Source organism: Athene noctua, chromosome 1 (assembly GCF_965140245.1).
Source record: "Athene noctua chromosome 1, bAthNoc1.hap1.1, whole genome shotgun sequence".
Taxonomy (NCBI): domain Eukaryota; kingdom Metazoa; phylum Chordata; class Aves; order Strigiformes; family Strigidae; genus Athene; species Athene noctua.
The window spans coordinates 155,633,874-155,649,950 of record NC_134037.1 but is presented as its reverse complement, the minus strand read 5'-3'; the positions used below and the strand labels follow the sequence as shown (position 1 = coordinate 155,649,950).

General features: G+C 40.8%; 1 long non-coding RNA gene across 1 annotated transcript; it reads right to left on the bottom strand.

Moving 5' to 3' along the window:
* Nucleotides 1-4,130: 4,130 nt before the first annotated feature.
* On the bottom strand, nucleotides 4,131-14,834 carry LOC141971445 (uncharacterized). The gene is made up of 3 exons (XR_012635281.1): nucleotides 14,714-14,834; nucleotides 6,814-6,968; nucleotides 4,131-4,250 (listed from the first exon to the last, which is right to left on the bottom strand). It is a non-coding gene; the product is annotated as an uncharacterized LOC141971445 (long non-coding RNA).
* Between the last annotated feature and the right edge of the window lie 1,243 nt (nucleotides 14,835-16,077).

Below are 16,077 nucleotides of genomic sequence, written 5' to 3'. Positions count from 1 at the left end.
TGCCAGTGGAACTGAATTCAGACAAAAAGCTACAGTGATGCAAATGCTCTTCCTCCCCCTCAAGTGCCTGCATGCAAAAATTACTTTCCAGACAAGACAGTTACACATGAGACCAAAGTCAGGAAAAAAGGAACACTTAAAATAAAAGATATATCTAAAAATGTAGGCCTTAGCTATATATTGTAAAAGAAACAAAAATAAATAATTATATTTAAAAATCCAGAGTGCATTTAAGATGCTGAAATGACTCAAGCAGCGTTGCCAGCGTGAGCTAGTTCTGTCATGAACTACAGCAAGAAGTGAAAGGTGAAATCTACAACTGTCTTTCAAAGTAACTTTTCTGATAATACAAAAAAATGTTTTTTGTGAATTTCAGAGCTCTTAGAGAAGTGCTTTCTTCAGCTAAAGTCAGAAGAAGTAGAATGAAACCTGAAGTAAATCAAAGGTCGAAAAAAATTAGTGTAGGGCAGCAATAAAGAAAAGAATGAAAATTAATACAGTGGATGGAAAAATGGAATTAAGCACGGGAAAAAAAAAAAAAAACCGCAACCCAAAACAACACTTTTTATTTTTCTTCCCTCGGTCTTCTTTTGTTTCTCTTTTCTGAATGGGATTAGTCTTTCTAAGTATTCCATTTATTTTACCAGGCAAAATCAAACACAAAGAGAATGCAGGGCAGTCAGGAATGTAGCACTTTCACACTGAAACCTGATACCACCAAGATGGATGTAGCCTCCGTAAAGCACTTCTTGGTCAAAGGAGCAATGATTAGTAAAATGAACTCTGAATCACATGTCATTTTGCACGGTTCAGACAATTAAAAAGAAGAAAAACACAGCAAAAACATATAACCGAAGAGGCCACTAACTAACAGCTTGGTGGAGAAGAAGAACGGAATAAAAATATTCAAGAGGTATCACTGGAATACCGTAATTGACCATGTGAACCTACTAAGCAATTTCTTAGATTTTTCTCAGACTTTTTTTTCACATAAAAAAAACCCACCTCGTTGAGAACTCAATGTGCAGTGGCTATACGGGGCTCTAGATATAGCGATAAAGCTGACCAGACAAAACTGGACCAGCCTGCCAAAACACTATCAGCTTCTAGGAAAACAAATGGCAAAGCCTGAAACCAAAAGACTTCAGGCAAATCCTCGCCCCGCCCCCCCCCAGACACAGCCTCGGGCTGGCAATTCAGCCACTGAAAAGGTGCAATCCATAGAATAACAATGCCGCTAGTTTCCTTTGGTGCTGATAATGAGATAGGAGGCTTCCTGGGAAATTTTATTTCCGATCAGGGAAAACAATGATATTCCTACCTCAGCAATTAATTAACGAACTAGCTTATTTTAAAGGAAATGAGTGTCTCTGCTGTTTGTGCTTTTATAAATCTACATGGACTAAAAATAAAATAGTCTGTTGAAAACGCATTAACTACCTCGGCACGGGTCACTGTAAACCGGACCAGAATAACGACATTAGTGGTAACCCAGCATCTAATTACCATACATCCAGCTATCTGTTCCTCCCTCAGATACTTAAGAAAAAGGAGGTCAGTGGTGTGACTTGAGGGTTAACAAATGCAGCCTGCATCTGCTGTCAAGGGAAACATGGGAGTACCTGCCATGCATTATTTACCATGTATTAACTCTGATAACCGTGTTTACAGACTGTCACTCAGGGCTTGTTTCTACTAGCGCATTTTCGGCCTCTCGCTGTCATTGGTAGCAGCTTCACTGGCTTTACCACTCAGGTACCCTTTCTTGCGACTCAGCTATAATAAGCATCAGAAGAGGGGCTGCTCCTATCAGCCTCTTCCACGCAGCAGTCTGGCAGCACCAGGGCTCTTTGTAATAGCAGGAACTCGAGGCATTTGCTCTTTACAGCATCATTAGCACCAGATAACAGGAGCAGAGCCAGGATTTGGTTGTCTTTCCCCCCCTCTTTTTTTTCTTTCTTTTTTTTTTTTTTTCTTTCTAGAGGTACTGCCCAGAATATCAGAAGCAAAGAAAGAAGCAAATGGTGGAAATTAAGAGAGATCGGCAATCAAAATGTACGGGGAAAAAAACAAAACAGGAGAGAGACAGAGGAGGAGATGCTGTAAGGAATTAAAATAATAAAAAACCCCAATCAAATTCACACTTCATTCCTTTCTCTATAAAGCTTAAATATATTGCATACCTGCACCAGTGTCTGATAAACGGCTGCATTAGAAAATATTCCTGCCTAAAAAAACCCAAACAAACAAAAACCAAACCAAAACAAAAAAACCCACGAAATGCTCCTGTTAGGTAGATTCATAATTCGTGGTGCTATAAACCCAGTTAACAATGTAGGTTATGTATTACCATATAAATGCTGAAAGTAACCCAGGCTGGGTGTGTATACCTTCATTTCATTTAACTGGTTCATCATATGTTGCTGCTTATTTGCTGTCTTTGGGTGGAGTCCTATGAGAACTGGTTCTTTCACAAACTTCTCAGTTCTGCTGCTTGTGGAATGTCTGTAACTCATCATACATACGCATTTACTTTCTAAATATACCTCTATGTCTTTGTTATTCATCCTAGCCCAGTAAGAACATCTTTGATTTGTAAGACTGATAATATGGTCCTTACTTTTAATGGTGATTTCTCATGTTTACAAACTTTCCCAGACAACCTTTATGAGTCAGAACCAGGGATGAAACACAGCCAAGTGCAGTTCTTCTAAGCTACTACTGCTTGCCCTGCCAGTCAAAGACACTAATTACAATGAAGAAATTAGAAAACATAAAGCAGATCAAGAGAAATGTGGACCTTTATTGGATAGTGTCAACATCCTGGAGATAGTCTATTAAGAGAGGGTTCTTGAGGGATCAAGGAGTTCTGCATAAATACATTTTATTGAGCAAGGAATCTTTAACCTCTTTGTGGGGTATATTTGTAAATACTGGAAAACCAGTCTTCAGATTAGAGTAAAATGTGGGGTATCTAACACCTAATGGGTAAAAATGGGAATAAATGTTGGGAGGGGAAGAAAACATTATGCTCAGCCAACATTATGCCACTGATGGGAGGCAAGCACAGTGTCTGTTTAAGGCATAGGGTCTTGAGGAGCACAGCGGGAACACAGGTAAGCATTTTCAGCTTGTGAGGTGGCACTGCCTTTCTGCTGTCAGTCCTGCACGCTGGCTGCTCCTCTGGACTCCTGCATACATCCTCACTGAGCTGTAGATGCTACAGACCACACCAACTGCCGTTGTTCACGGAGCAAAAGCTGCCTCTCTGCGATGGCCTACGCTGCCCATCCTCCTACATGAGGTCTCTGACCTATGGATGCCTGGGCCGGGCTCCTGCATGTTTTGCACGTAGAGGTTTGGGGGGTCTGCACCTCCTGCTGCAGCCAGAGACTCCTGAAGTCTCCAGTCATTGCCTGGGCAGAGTGGCCTTTTGGTTCTGCCTGAGCAGACATGCACGGACATTTAACACGTGGAAACCTTACAGTCTACGGGTTCTGCACACTGAAGCAGTACTACAAAGGGACTAGGTGATGAGATGGCACATAATCTTAGAGGCTTGTTTTCTTTGTGCTGCAAAACAGTCTTTTAATGTTGGAAGAAAATGCCAGAGGAGAGATTGCTGTTGGTGGTGTTTCACAGCTCGACATTTGTTGTGGTTTATTTGGTCACTAGATCAACAAGGAACCTTACTCTCTATTCTGCCAAAATAACTTCAAGTACAAAAGGACCTGCTATGAGGAAATGAGTGCTAGTGTTTGGGCAGAGATTGCTGAAATGGCCAGTTGGCTACACACCGATTAAAATAATCTTTGTTCAAAAGCTCATGTATAGGAGTTCCAGGATCTGGATAATTCCCACTTATCAGAAGGCTAACAATTTGGCTTACATTAGGAAAATGTACAAATTTAGTGACTGACATTTAGACATGCGCAGTGTAGCTTCTGTACCATGTCAGAAAAGTGGGAATAACTTACAACTGACCTTCAGCAGCAAAGGAATGCATCTCGCTGAGTTGACAGTACAACTTGAAGTTGTCCAACTTCCAGTTTAGTTTATTCAATATTGTTGACACAGACAGATTTAATAAAACACTTTACCAGAACTCAACATTTTTACAGTTTTTTCAATTCCAATTAATTAGAAATCTTTATTAGACAAAACAATTTAATAATTCAGGTGACAGTTGAGCATCTTCAAGGAGAATCAGAAGATAAGCATCCGGGATACAGCAGCTGCTACTGATAGGACTGGGGAAAAAATGGACACACTTAGAAAACCTCTTACTTGGGAAAACTGCTCCATAAGACTTAACTACTTTGATAACTTTCAGTTAAATACCTCTATCATTCAGCTATTGAAACATACTTTTACTCTGTTCACCAAAACACCTGAGTAATTCATGAATATATTGTTATTGTTTCAGACTTTTTGGATAAGACAAGTCTGATAACTCTTTGTCATTGATTTACTCATTATACTAGCTGGGATATTTTGGCTATTTGTGATCACCTACACTTCCTCCTTTGGTTCACTACTGAAGTGATACTGCAGTATATGTGCCCACACCCATGTTTTCAACATCTTTCATTGCTTGCATCAGCTCACAATGGCTTTTCAGGAGAGTTCATCTGTAGGCCATAATTTGCTGTAATAATAAAGTTCAGGGTCAGAAAGTTAGATGTGTGTGGAGTAGAGGACTTAACATTTTCAGTGCTGAACACCAAAGTACAAAGCTAGGGAAGGAGACCTGTGACAGATTTGAAACCTGATGTATTGTGAAACATCAGGGGTGCAAATAAAGATTTTGTATCAGCAGAGAGCATACGTTCCTAGACAGTCTGTTGTAGATGCCTATGGTTCAGAAGCTATCTGATGTACAGTGTCCCCCTGATTTTCACAGTTTCTTTTGTTTCTCAATTAACATTTAGATGTATTTTACCCCACTGATTCTTTAGAAAGGTTGATTTGGGATGGCAGTTCTTTGCAACAGCTAAGTCTCTGGTTAAAGCAGTAATTCTGAGTGTGGACAGTTCATGAGGGGGAGTGAGTTAAATTAATCATGCAGCATAATGTTTAACGCTGCAGAAGTCAATGGAGGCATTTTGCATGTACACCACTGCTGCTGAGAGCACATCTCTCACCATTATTTATAAATGATGTGGAAGATTCCCCTCCAGCAGCACATTGATTTAACAGCCTATAAACACACAATGTAATACCTTCTGTTGTCCTCAGTCTACAACCAGAGCAAGTCCAAGGATGTAAACCCCAGGTATTATCAGCTAGGTTACTCCAGTGAATTTACATTACATCTGCTAGTGAATGCTCTTTTACTCAGCTTTGTGCAAGAGCAAAGTATCACTTGGAAAAGTTCAGGACAGAATCACATAGAAAGGAAGTGCCATTTTACTAGAAATGTAACCACTGGCTATAGCTACCAAAGAGCAGCTTAACAAAGGCAGACCAGACACATGGTCCTGTTTGATAGGCACTGGTTTCTAGGCAGTGTTACTGGGAACAAAAAGAGCAGCCTGTACACCTACAGGCCCCTCAACAAGCACCAGAACCAGGGTAACTTGATTTACTGCATGTTTGTCATATGCATGATCAACTCGGGTGCTTTTCCTCCTGCTGGAGGGTCCTGCTCTTTGTTGCTCCACTTCCTCTCCTCTTTCCCAGGTAAATTCAAGTGCATTGTAAGGTATGAGCTCACACAGCAGTTTCAGAAGGTAATTACTGGAGTCTCTATATGCAGTAGTGACACTCAAAGCACATGTATTATTTTTTGAGACCTCTATATGTATCTGTGAAGTTAAAGTGGCCAGTATGTCCTGAGCTACTGAAGAACAGGGAGGAGCCACAGGTAGACATACACAGAAATTGGAAATACAATCATAAAAGGAATGTTTGTGTAGAAAAACAGGTAAAAAATGGAAACTTTAGTCAGTAAGTCCCTGAAGCTAGGTCCTTTTTTATGGTAAAAAGGTACCAAATTCACAGAACTGTCACATGTTGGTGATGTCAAGTGGAGGGAATGATGGTTTTGGAAATTTGACAACTTCCCCTGGCACTGACACAACAGTACCTAAATCTTCATTCTGAAATTACACTAGAATAACTTGATCAAAATCGCAATCACAAAATCACAAAAAAATGAAGGAAAAAAGCACAAAAGTGTGTGAAATAATATAATTTTATATTTTATGCACACAGTCCTGCAGATGGACATATTACTAGGACTTTCATTTTCTTGTGATTAGTTTTGAGGAATTAATTTATCTTTGCTTACAGATGGGTTTGAGATTATCAAATTAAAAGCGTGGGAAATGCAAAATCGTTTAGTATCATTCAGTTTATCAAATAAATTTACAAAATACTTTCACTCAAACCCGTTTTTTCCGGATGAACCCATCTCTTTTGTTGATTAAAATAGTGATTATTTTTCTTTTTGATAAGACTAGAGATTTAAAGGGTAAAGATGGTGTTGCTTCAGCTGTTAATATTAAAATTGTAGAATCTGTGTACTTTTAAATGTGTAGGTTTTTTAAGTGGAGGTCAGAAACATGAATTAGAAAAATGAGGATCAGTCGGTAGACTGAGCTCAAGAATCAAGTTTATAAGATTTTGGAATAGTGACAGGAGAAAATGAGACGGTAAATGCAATCCCAATCCAAATTTCCTCTTGTAAAATTCCCATAAATCCGTTAGTTTGCTTGCTTCAGCAGCATTTGTTTGCTGCTGAAAAGGTCACTCTATTTTGCAAACACCTACCCGCCACCCTGTACCCATCCCCAGCAAGATGATATATACATGCAGGAATAAGGGATATCAGCTGGAAGTCAGTCCTTGTTCCCACGAAGTCAGTCTCCCAAAGCAGCGTAGGTTGATGCAGTACCAATGATCTAATTTTTTTCTTATGTTGCAGGTCTCACAGGCTCTCACAAAATACGCAGAACTGATTGTTTCTGTAAATAAATCAAACTTTGCTGGTTGCAGCAGAGAGGCAGAAAGGCCTGAGATTTGAGAAGCCACATTTAATTAAAAAAAAAAACCCAAACCCACAAAATTTTCATCATATATACACATACATATGATTAATTTAAAAAGGAAAACAGCTTTCATTATTGGTCCCATTTGTTAAAGACTCATAACTTCTTTATTTCTTTTGGAAAGCAATTTACAGAAGAGACAGTCCCTGGTGTTGGTGCTCTATATACCTTCTCCTTCTTAAGTGGATTCCCAGACACATCCTCTGTAAGTGGTTGGCTCTGAGTGCTGGTGAGTCAGCCCTCCCTCCTGCCCAACCTGTGCCTCTAGGCAGGAGGAGGTGTTCATGACACAGGGCTGTAACTTTGCAGCCTGGCACTCATCTAGCAGGGTTGAGAGGAAAGCACCACAGGTTTTGGTCCCACTGTTGACAAACATACGGATCTCATCCTGTCTCCAGCCTTCCAGAAGTATGCCCTAATATCTACCTCAGAGTGGTCCTTTCCCCTCCCATTGTTTTAGGTAGCTCCCTTCCTTTGCAACTGCTCAGCAAAAGAGAAGCTATACCCAAAATAGCTGATAACCCTCAGGCTAAGATTTGTCTTAAAGAAGTGCAAAACAAGTTTTACAAGAAAGTTATTGCTCCTACTGATTTTTGTGGAAAGTCCTAGGCTACTGGTTGCATAATGTGGAAATAGAGCATAATGGGCAGATGGTCATCGGGGGAGTATGTGGAGATATTTCTCCACTGGTTCCTAAAAGCACATGAGGCTTTGTGGTGGGTTTGACATCAGGCTAACTTGTATTTTTTTTTTGAAGAATGAGGTGCTGTGGTTGCAGAGAAGTAGTATTTTGGTTCTTGAGGAACCACACCTAATACAGGGTGGCAGCAGTCTCCCTGGTCAACTAATAGTTGAATGAGATTTCTGAACAGAAGGTTTTAGTACCCCAGTTTCAGATTTAGGTGCCTAACTTCTGCTGCTTGTGAGTCTTATGTCACGTATGTCTCCTCCTCAGCTCTCCTGTCCTCCTCCTCAGTTTCAGGGGGCTAGTATTTATGCACAGATACAATTTTTTAATACAAAAATCTCTTGAGTATACACATGAATAGTTGCAAAGCCAAAATGAACTCTGCACAGTTCTGCTGCTGTCAATTGCATTATCTGGATCTATACTTTTAAACTGTAGGCTGAATAGCTTTTGGCACATTCTGCACAGGCTTCTTACAGATTATTAAATGCAATTAATAAAAGCCTGCTAGCAAATCTTTTCAGCTGTAAAATATTGGTAAATAATTCTGTTTGCTCATAAAATGCCGTAATTGTAAATCGAGGATTCTGAATTAAGTTTCCAGCTGGGAATTTAAAAGCGTATGTCCCATAGTCCTTTTTGTTGTCCACAGTGAGAACTGGTTCATTGCTAAAGGCAGATAACAGATGGTAAACCACTACTGCCATATGACTCTGCTATTATCCCATTCCTCTGCATACCAAATCTAATAAATTGAGTGTAATTGACTATAAGTGTTCACCCTACATGTGAATGCATCCTAGTACCTCATAGCTCTAACAAGAAGACTAAGCACACTCTTGGAGTTCCTACTGTGTTTCTCATGTCTGTTTGCTCACACACTCTAAGGCAGTTGGGGTAATTTAAATGTGAGGTTCATCAGGGAAAGTAAGCATTTTGGAGCACTGGCAGAACTCCACTTCCATCAGCTCCTCCAATCCAAAATTAAACAGTTTATTAAAGCTCAATGAACAGCCCAAACAGTAAACAAACTGTATCATCACTTTAAAAAAATACCTTGGTTTTAATTCTTTTTAATTTCATTGTCATTGAATAGATCTCTGTGTTATCACTTTCAGCTTGAAACATAATGACCCAAATACTTCCTTATTTTTTTAAGTTTTAATTATATTTTCTTCTTCAACACTACCTTGATAACTTTCAAAAGAGGTTAACTTGCATGGTTTTCAGTCTCTAAATCAATGTCCCCATGAAGGAAAACATGTAGGTATGTTTAGTTTTAAGCTCAAGCTTGAATCCTAGTGAAATTCAAGTATGTGCTGAAGTGCATTCCCAAATGAGGGCACTGTCCTCAACCGAAAACCATTTTTCTCTGGATTAAAGTGGGAGATTCACATGGAACACTGCTGCATTCCAGGCTGATCATCAGTTGTATCCTAACCAGTACTGATTCTCTTTATCATCCTCATTTATTTGACTGTTATTTAGTACTCACTGTTTAATATGGTCTTGCAGGCTTAGTCTAGATGAGGGTGTCATTCTGTTAAGTCTTGTGTTAATGTAAAACATACCCTATCACAGCTACAGCACCATTATTATAGTACTCAGAAACATTTCCCTTTAAGCTCAAATTCATAACTGAATTATCATGGCTTAACAAGTTACTGTGGACCAAGTGAGCCATGATAACAATCCACATGAATGCTTTTAGTCCATGGTAAATCTGAAGTGATATGACTTGGCGTAGCTTTTAACGCGAGACAGTACCTTGCATTTGCAGCAATGAGACCAGAGTCACTCATCAGACATTGTGGAATGTGTATATGAAGCTGATCTTTTTTTTTTTTTTTGTGCTACAAAAATGCAAATCTTTAAGTCTGTCGTTATAACTAAAATAGTGCGATCTTCCTACTTATATTATATTTAGTATGATATCTATTTAGTGCATTTAATTATAGCATAATTAAACCAGCACATATTTCCAATCTGAATTCACAATTAGTATAAAAAAGTTTTATACCAGTATAGCTATTTGAAGAGGGAAGACTAAAGAATACTTTGTGTTCTTCCACCTGGAAGTGTAGCTACATTAATTCTAAAAGTTTTTCCTCGCTATTTCAGTGTCTAAAAACTGCAAATGGAAAACAGGCTTGCTAAAAAACTACTGGAGAAGAATGTTATTATGAGTAGAAGCAGTCATGGTAACTTTAGTTAACTTTAGTTAAGGTTATTTACAGTCATGCTCTAAATTCCTGGTTTGGGTTGTTCCTAACTTTACCAAATATAAGTTATCCAAGCTCCGATTTTTCCAACCCTGATTTTCCCATTTGGGATGGGTACTTCAGGTTGAATTACAAGCAAATTAACAAAAAGATGTTGAGAAATATAGCTGTTCTGAGAACAATATAAGAAGAAAATGAACTTTTTTTTTTCCATGTGAGAACAGATTTGTTGAAAAGTCCTGCTATTTCTTTGCTCAGACAGATGAATAATCTCTTGCTCTCTCCTGCTTCTTGACCCAGAGAGCTGGGCTGCTCTGCAATGAGACCTGTGAATCTCAGAGTTTGTTTAAAGGGGTTTGCCCTGGCACTGTTTCTCTCCTCCAGAAGTTTGCAGACATTTCTATTGCAGATTTGGCTACTCCTGCTTCAGTGGTGGCATGAGCCCAACCTTGGAGTATTCTGTATTCATTTATTATTTGGGAGACTGCCAGTGTGTTTCTCTGGCATGCAAGCTGTAGACATGAAACCAGAATGGAACTTTATGAAATTAAGTGAGTTAATTAAATCACATGCATTTAATCCAAGTTTATTAGCAGTGAGGGGGCACTTTTCTAGCCTATGGGCTTTCTCTTGGTTAAATTGCAAAGGGCTATTATACCAATGGCAATAGAATTTTATAAAATGGTTATAAATTTTTTTGAGTTGAAAGTATTTTAGCTAAGTCACCAATAGCCCACACTTGGCACATGAAAGAGAAGTCACTACCAGCCACTTCTGTCATAATGAACACACCAAGTATACCTCCTTCTCCTAGTCTCAGCGATTCATTTTATAGAGGTATATTAGCAAAGGTGCGTCCTAAGGAATGACTTAAATGGCCTCACATATCAGGTCAGGGAGGATTTTCTCTATGTGTGAGCAGTCTTTGCTGAGTTAATTTAGGTAATTGGTGAGGGCAGCTCTCCACAAAGTGCTGCAGGAGTTACCATGTCAGCACTTGCTGGGATTTCTGGGGATATATCCCATGGCTCTTTCACTCCATTAAGATGAATTACCCTGCGATCCCAAGGAACTGTGGGAAACTGTTTCCTTCTGAACGACTCTAGAAGACTGTCTGCACTGAAGTTGTTTAGTGCTCTTCCAAATCCTTAAGGGGTATCTTACAAAGCTTATTAAGGTTTTTTGCCTAGGCCTCAAGGCAGGTTAGCAACTGTGGCTGAGAGCATCATTCAGGTGACAGGGAATATTACTTGTGAAAAAAGCATTTAGGGAGAACACCTAAGTCAGTCTCACTTTATTTCAGTGTAATTCACCTAAATAGTTCTTGCATTAGCATTTCTATGAGGACATATCCTAGGAGGCCCTTCACCAGGAAGCCCAAGCCCATGTACAGACAAACCTGAGGGATGAACAGGTGAGGCTGGCATCTGTAACAGAAGAGTGAAGGCTGCAGGGCATGGGATGGGAGGAAGCAGGTAATGAAGAACAACATATGGAGGGAAATACGGTTGTTGATTTTCTGAATCAGAAACAAAATACATGCCAATATTGGGCAGGGTGATAGCTGCGCCAACAAAACAACGCTCAATAAAGTATGTATTTGGGTTAACCTCTCTGAAAATCACGGAACTGCCTACCTTTTTCCAGCATCTTCTTGTTCCTGTACATGTGATCAGAGGCCACAAATATAAGCACAAACAAAATATGGGCAATGTAATTGTTTAAAGTCTTGTAAGTTAGGAAGCCAAAGCATGATTTTCTTTGCACCCATGCATGCCTTTGATGTCAGCTGAATGTATACATAAGCCCTGAGAGTTAACAGACATTGCTTTCCAAGGAGGAATGTAGGGCTAAGATCAGGCTAGTGTTGCTTAGTAACCTCTAATCAAAAGCCCAGCCACAAATCAGAAACCTTTCTGCCTGTTTGTCTTTTTGCATTGCATGATACTAAGCGAACAGCCATTTTTGTCCTCATTAAAAAAACGAGGAAAGGCTATTTCTTATCTATGATTTTGCAGTGATGGCACTCACAGCACTTTGCAAGGAGGCCAGGACAATTAATCAAATTAATCCAAAAATTACTTATTAAACACTCTTTTTTATTAGAGAGGGAGGGATGAAGGAATTCTTGTATCACTAGTTTCAAGGCAGTCAAAGACAGCTCTGGACTTTTTCCTGCAAGGGAGGTGATTCATCCTCTCATTCCCACCTAGGGTCCTCCTAATCTGTTTCCCATCCCTGCACATAGCAGTTTACTGTATCTGTGCTGGTATGAATGTCAGTTTGCCTGGTAGCTCTCAACTAAACACCCAGTCTCACTTTTTTCCCCAACATATTTTTTTCCGTTGTTAATGGTTTCCCCTGTCTGCAAATAGCATAGAGAGAACACTCTTTGTGAAACTCATATTTCTAGAGTAGTAAAATAAATGTAAGAATTTTATAATGAAAAGGAAGCTTCAAATCTTGGCCACCTAGAGGGAGTTGCCTTATTTCTGATCCACAAGCAATTGCAGGCATAGAGAGGAAGAGTGGGAAGAGTCTTTTCATTACAGCAGTGCCAGGATCTTGTGTCTGTTAACAGCCAAGATTTTAAAGCATACGGATAAGAAGGATTACTCTACCTAATCTCTGCCTAACCAACTTCTCTACAGAACAGGACAAGAAGAGTGGTCAGAAAATGAGCAACCATGACCCCAGTCGTCATATGATGCAGCTGTGCTGGATGCCCTTTCAGTTGCATGTGCTACATCTGTGCTCTCAACTTTCCGATCATGCAAGCCTGCTCAACAGGTAGCTAAGAAAAATTAATATAGAAGTGGGCATCTTTTATAGAAAAAAAAAAAGGAATAACACAGACTTTATTTCATACTATTATTTCCTAATCTCTTTGTCTCCTTTGGGGTCTATGTGGGTGTATGTTGTGAGGATACAAAGGAAGACTGTGTTTTTGTTCTTAGTGCACACTATGGTAAAGAAACCTTTAGAACTAAGTGTGGAAACACACACTTTGGCTGTGTGTAATGATGAATTCCCACTAACCCCCAGATAGATGTGAATTCCCACTAATTTGGGTAGGAGATGAACTGCCTAAATACTTTTAAAAGTTTAAACCTTAGAAGACACCCCATCTAAGCAAAAGAAAAAGTTAACAAAAAAGACAAAACTTGATTGCTGAAAACTATTTTTTTCTGTCAATAGTGTGAGGTATGAACTTCATAGGATTTATGACTTATCAATGGATGATAGAAACAGGATGGGAAGGACTTTGAGCAGGTGGGTATGTTTGCCATCCTGCTGGCCAGGGGAGGATCAAGTGTGCCACAATCATTCCCATCAGACTTTGCCTAACCTGTTTCTTCAAACTTGAGCACTGGACTTTTGACAGCCCTGCAGTGCATCCCAACACATCTCTTTGCTTGCTGTGAGAAACTTTCCTCTAGTACCCAAGTTTCACTTGAGGTTCGAGCCTATTACTGAGCCCACAAAGAAGGAAAGGCTCATTTCTTGCTTTGTGGCAGTGTCTCTCCTCACATGTCTCCTCTCCAGGCAAAACAACGCAATTCTTTCAGCCTTTTTCTTATTTGCTGTATTTCATACAGCCGCTGCCATCCACTTCCTTCTCCTCCAGGCTCTGCAAATCCTTGTGAGTCTGTGTGTGTCTAAAGCAGCTGCGCTGGCAAAGCTGACCCTTAGCCAGGCAGCCAGGCCCCACTGGGGGTGGCAGGGAATGTGCTCAGGGCCCTGACAGTTATATATACTTTACACATCCTGCTATGCTGCTGCGTATTTCTGGAAGGACAGCTTGCACATCTAGTGTGCACAAAAGCAGAGGTTTCTCCTGTGAACTTATCTCTCTTTTGCTCAAAGTCCACATGAAACTGAAAGTCCACCTCCCCTGGAAGCCGGCCCTGGCCCTTCCGATAGGCCAACTGCAAACACACGCAGGAGAAACAGAACAACTATCAACAAGCATTTAGCAAACAGGATTTAAAAGATAGGTTTTAACCACATGTGATTTTCCATCCTAACCAAAGATCTGGGTTTCTGGCTTGGTTTCCATGTTACAACACTCCCTTGCTTATGTCTTTTTTGAAATTGGTCTGGCTTATGGTAGAGTCTTAAAACATACTTTTTTTGCATAAAGAATGCCATGTAAAGGGATCTATTTTTACTGCACTCACACAGGGTGAGTGGCATATAGTTAACATGAAACATCCACACTTGTGTGCTGCCTGACTCTGGAGACACTTGAAATCGGTATTTGATCCTAAAGGTGCACAAGGTGCTGGCAAGTTTTGGGTTTGGTCAGATCCAGAAGCACTTTGGTTATGACAAGGCTGAATATCAAGGCTGAACAGCTCGCGTCCCTGGAACTATGGGTGAGATTTCTTCCGTCTAAAATTGGAGGTGTGCATCTCAGTAGCAGTTCACCCTACATAGCCATTATGGTTAAGCGTAACACGGGCACTTCTGGTACTCACAGTGAGATGAACCATGCCTTGGAGGAGTCTATTTCTCTCCTCAGACAACAAAAACGTTCAGATGACTCACTCTACACAGAGGTCTGTATTTTGCCGCCTGAAAAGCGCTTCCTCGCGGGTTCTCTGAGGACTGCGCCTTCCGAGCGTTCCCAACGGACGTGGGGCCCATCCTGCGGGGCGGGAGGCTCCAGCTCCGCACCCGTACACGCTCGGGCAGGCTGGTGACCGCCATCCTGAATCGCTCCTCATTTGTAAACACCAATTACGTACCGGTTTCAGGAGCTCTGCAAGCTGGGAAACTGTGTCGGGAGAAAACACCGAGTTGTAAAGCGAGGCAGAACCTGGGCCAGGAGAGGCCTGTGAGCTAGCACGGCTGCTTAGGACGCTCGGGTGTGCAAGTAAGTGGCGAGAAACAAAGAGGTAGGTCGGAGCCGCACGCACCACTTCAACCGGAGCAGCTCACGCCAGCACCAGGCGCCGGTTTTGCAGCTGGGAAGGGGAGAGTCTGTCTGTGAGACACTGACCTCCGCTGGTGGCTTTTCCAATTACAAACTAGACTTACACACTCCTGCGACGGTTGCATCACCCATTTCAACAGGGCTGGGATTCCTAATTCTCTACTAAAGTTTTACTTGAAATCCAGGAGATCCTGATGTACAACAGAGCAGTAACTCTGACGTGTCCGTAGACGGTCCCCAGCTCATCACAGTACCTTTGGTTTGCTTTCGCAAAAGCAGCCTTGGGAAAAAAAAAAAAATTAATCACATCACAAACTATTACAGGCCTAGACCCAAAAACTGCTTCTTTGCCTTTAATCGTGATATTAATAGTAGAGAAACATGGCCACATCTTATGTCTTATTCATTAGGCACAAAACCATAATACAGCTTTCTGCACTATGGTGATTCAAGTTGAGGAGTGTGGTGTTTTATCTCTGAGGATTTCAGAGTACTTTGTGAATGTATTAAACCACTGTGCAAACAAAGTCCTCTTCTCCCTTTCCCATAGACTCGCTCATGTGTGCCCCTTTATCAGCACCAGTGTTCAAGATGTGCAAAAATATAACAGTAGGTACTTGTGCTACTACTTGTACTACCACTTACATAGTAGATGCCTAAAAGGACTGGCCTATGCCAAAGCTGTGACTAGCATGAAACGCAAAGCCCTCAGGTGCTGACTTACTTCTCTATTACTCACATACGAACTCATGAACTATGTGGGATTTACTGGCACGTTATCAGCAGAACAAGCCAAGCGATACTGCTTGAGCTGTACAGTGATGACCAGCAGGTGATGGTGGGTGTCGACATGCTCGGCTGACCTGTGCGTAGGAACTGCTGCCAGGTACAGTGTGTGATCTGCCTCTCCACTTACTTTGCCTTTGCATTTCATGTAAAGGAAGATCTGGACTGAAAGGAAAGGAATTTATAGGGCTAATCTGGGAGAGAGAAAAAACCCTGCAACATCCATGGATTTCAAATAGAGAGTCTTAAATGGAGAACAACGGTGCTTGAGCACATATCTGGATTTGCCCCTGCCTGATTCTGCTGTGCCATGGCTACAGGAGTGAAAAGCCTATTGTGAACCCTGGTGGCCTTGATATCCCCCCATGGGAGTGAAGTGCTAGGGCTTGG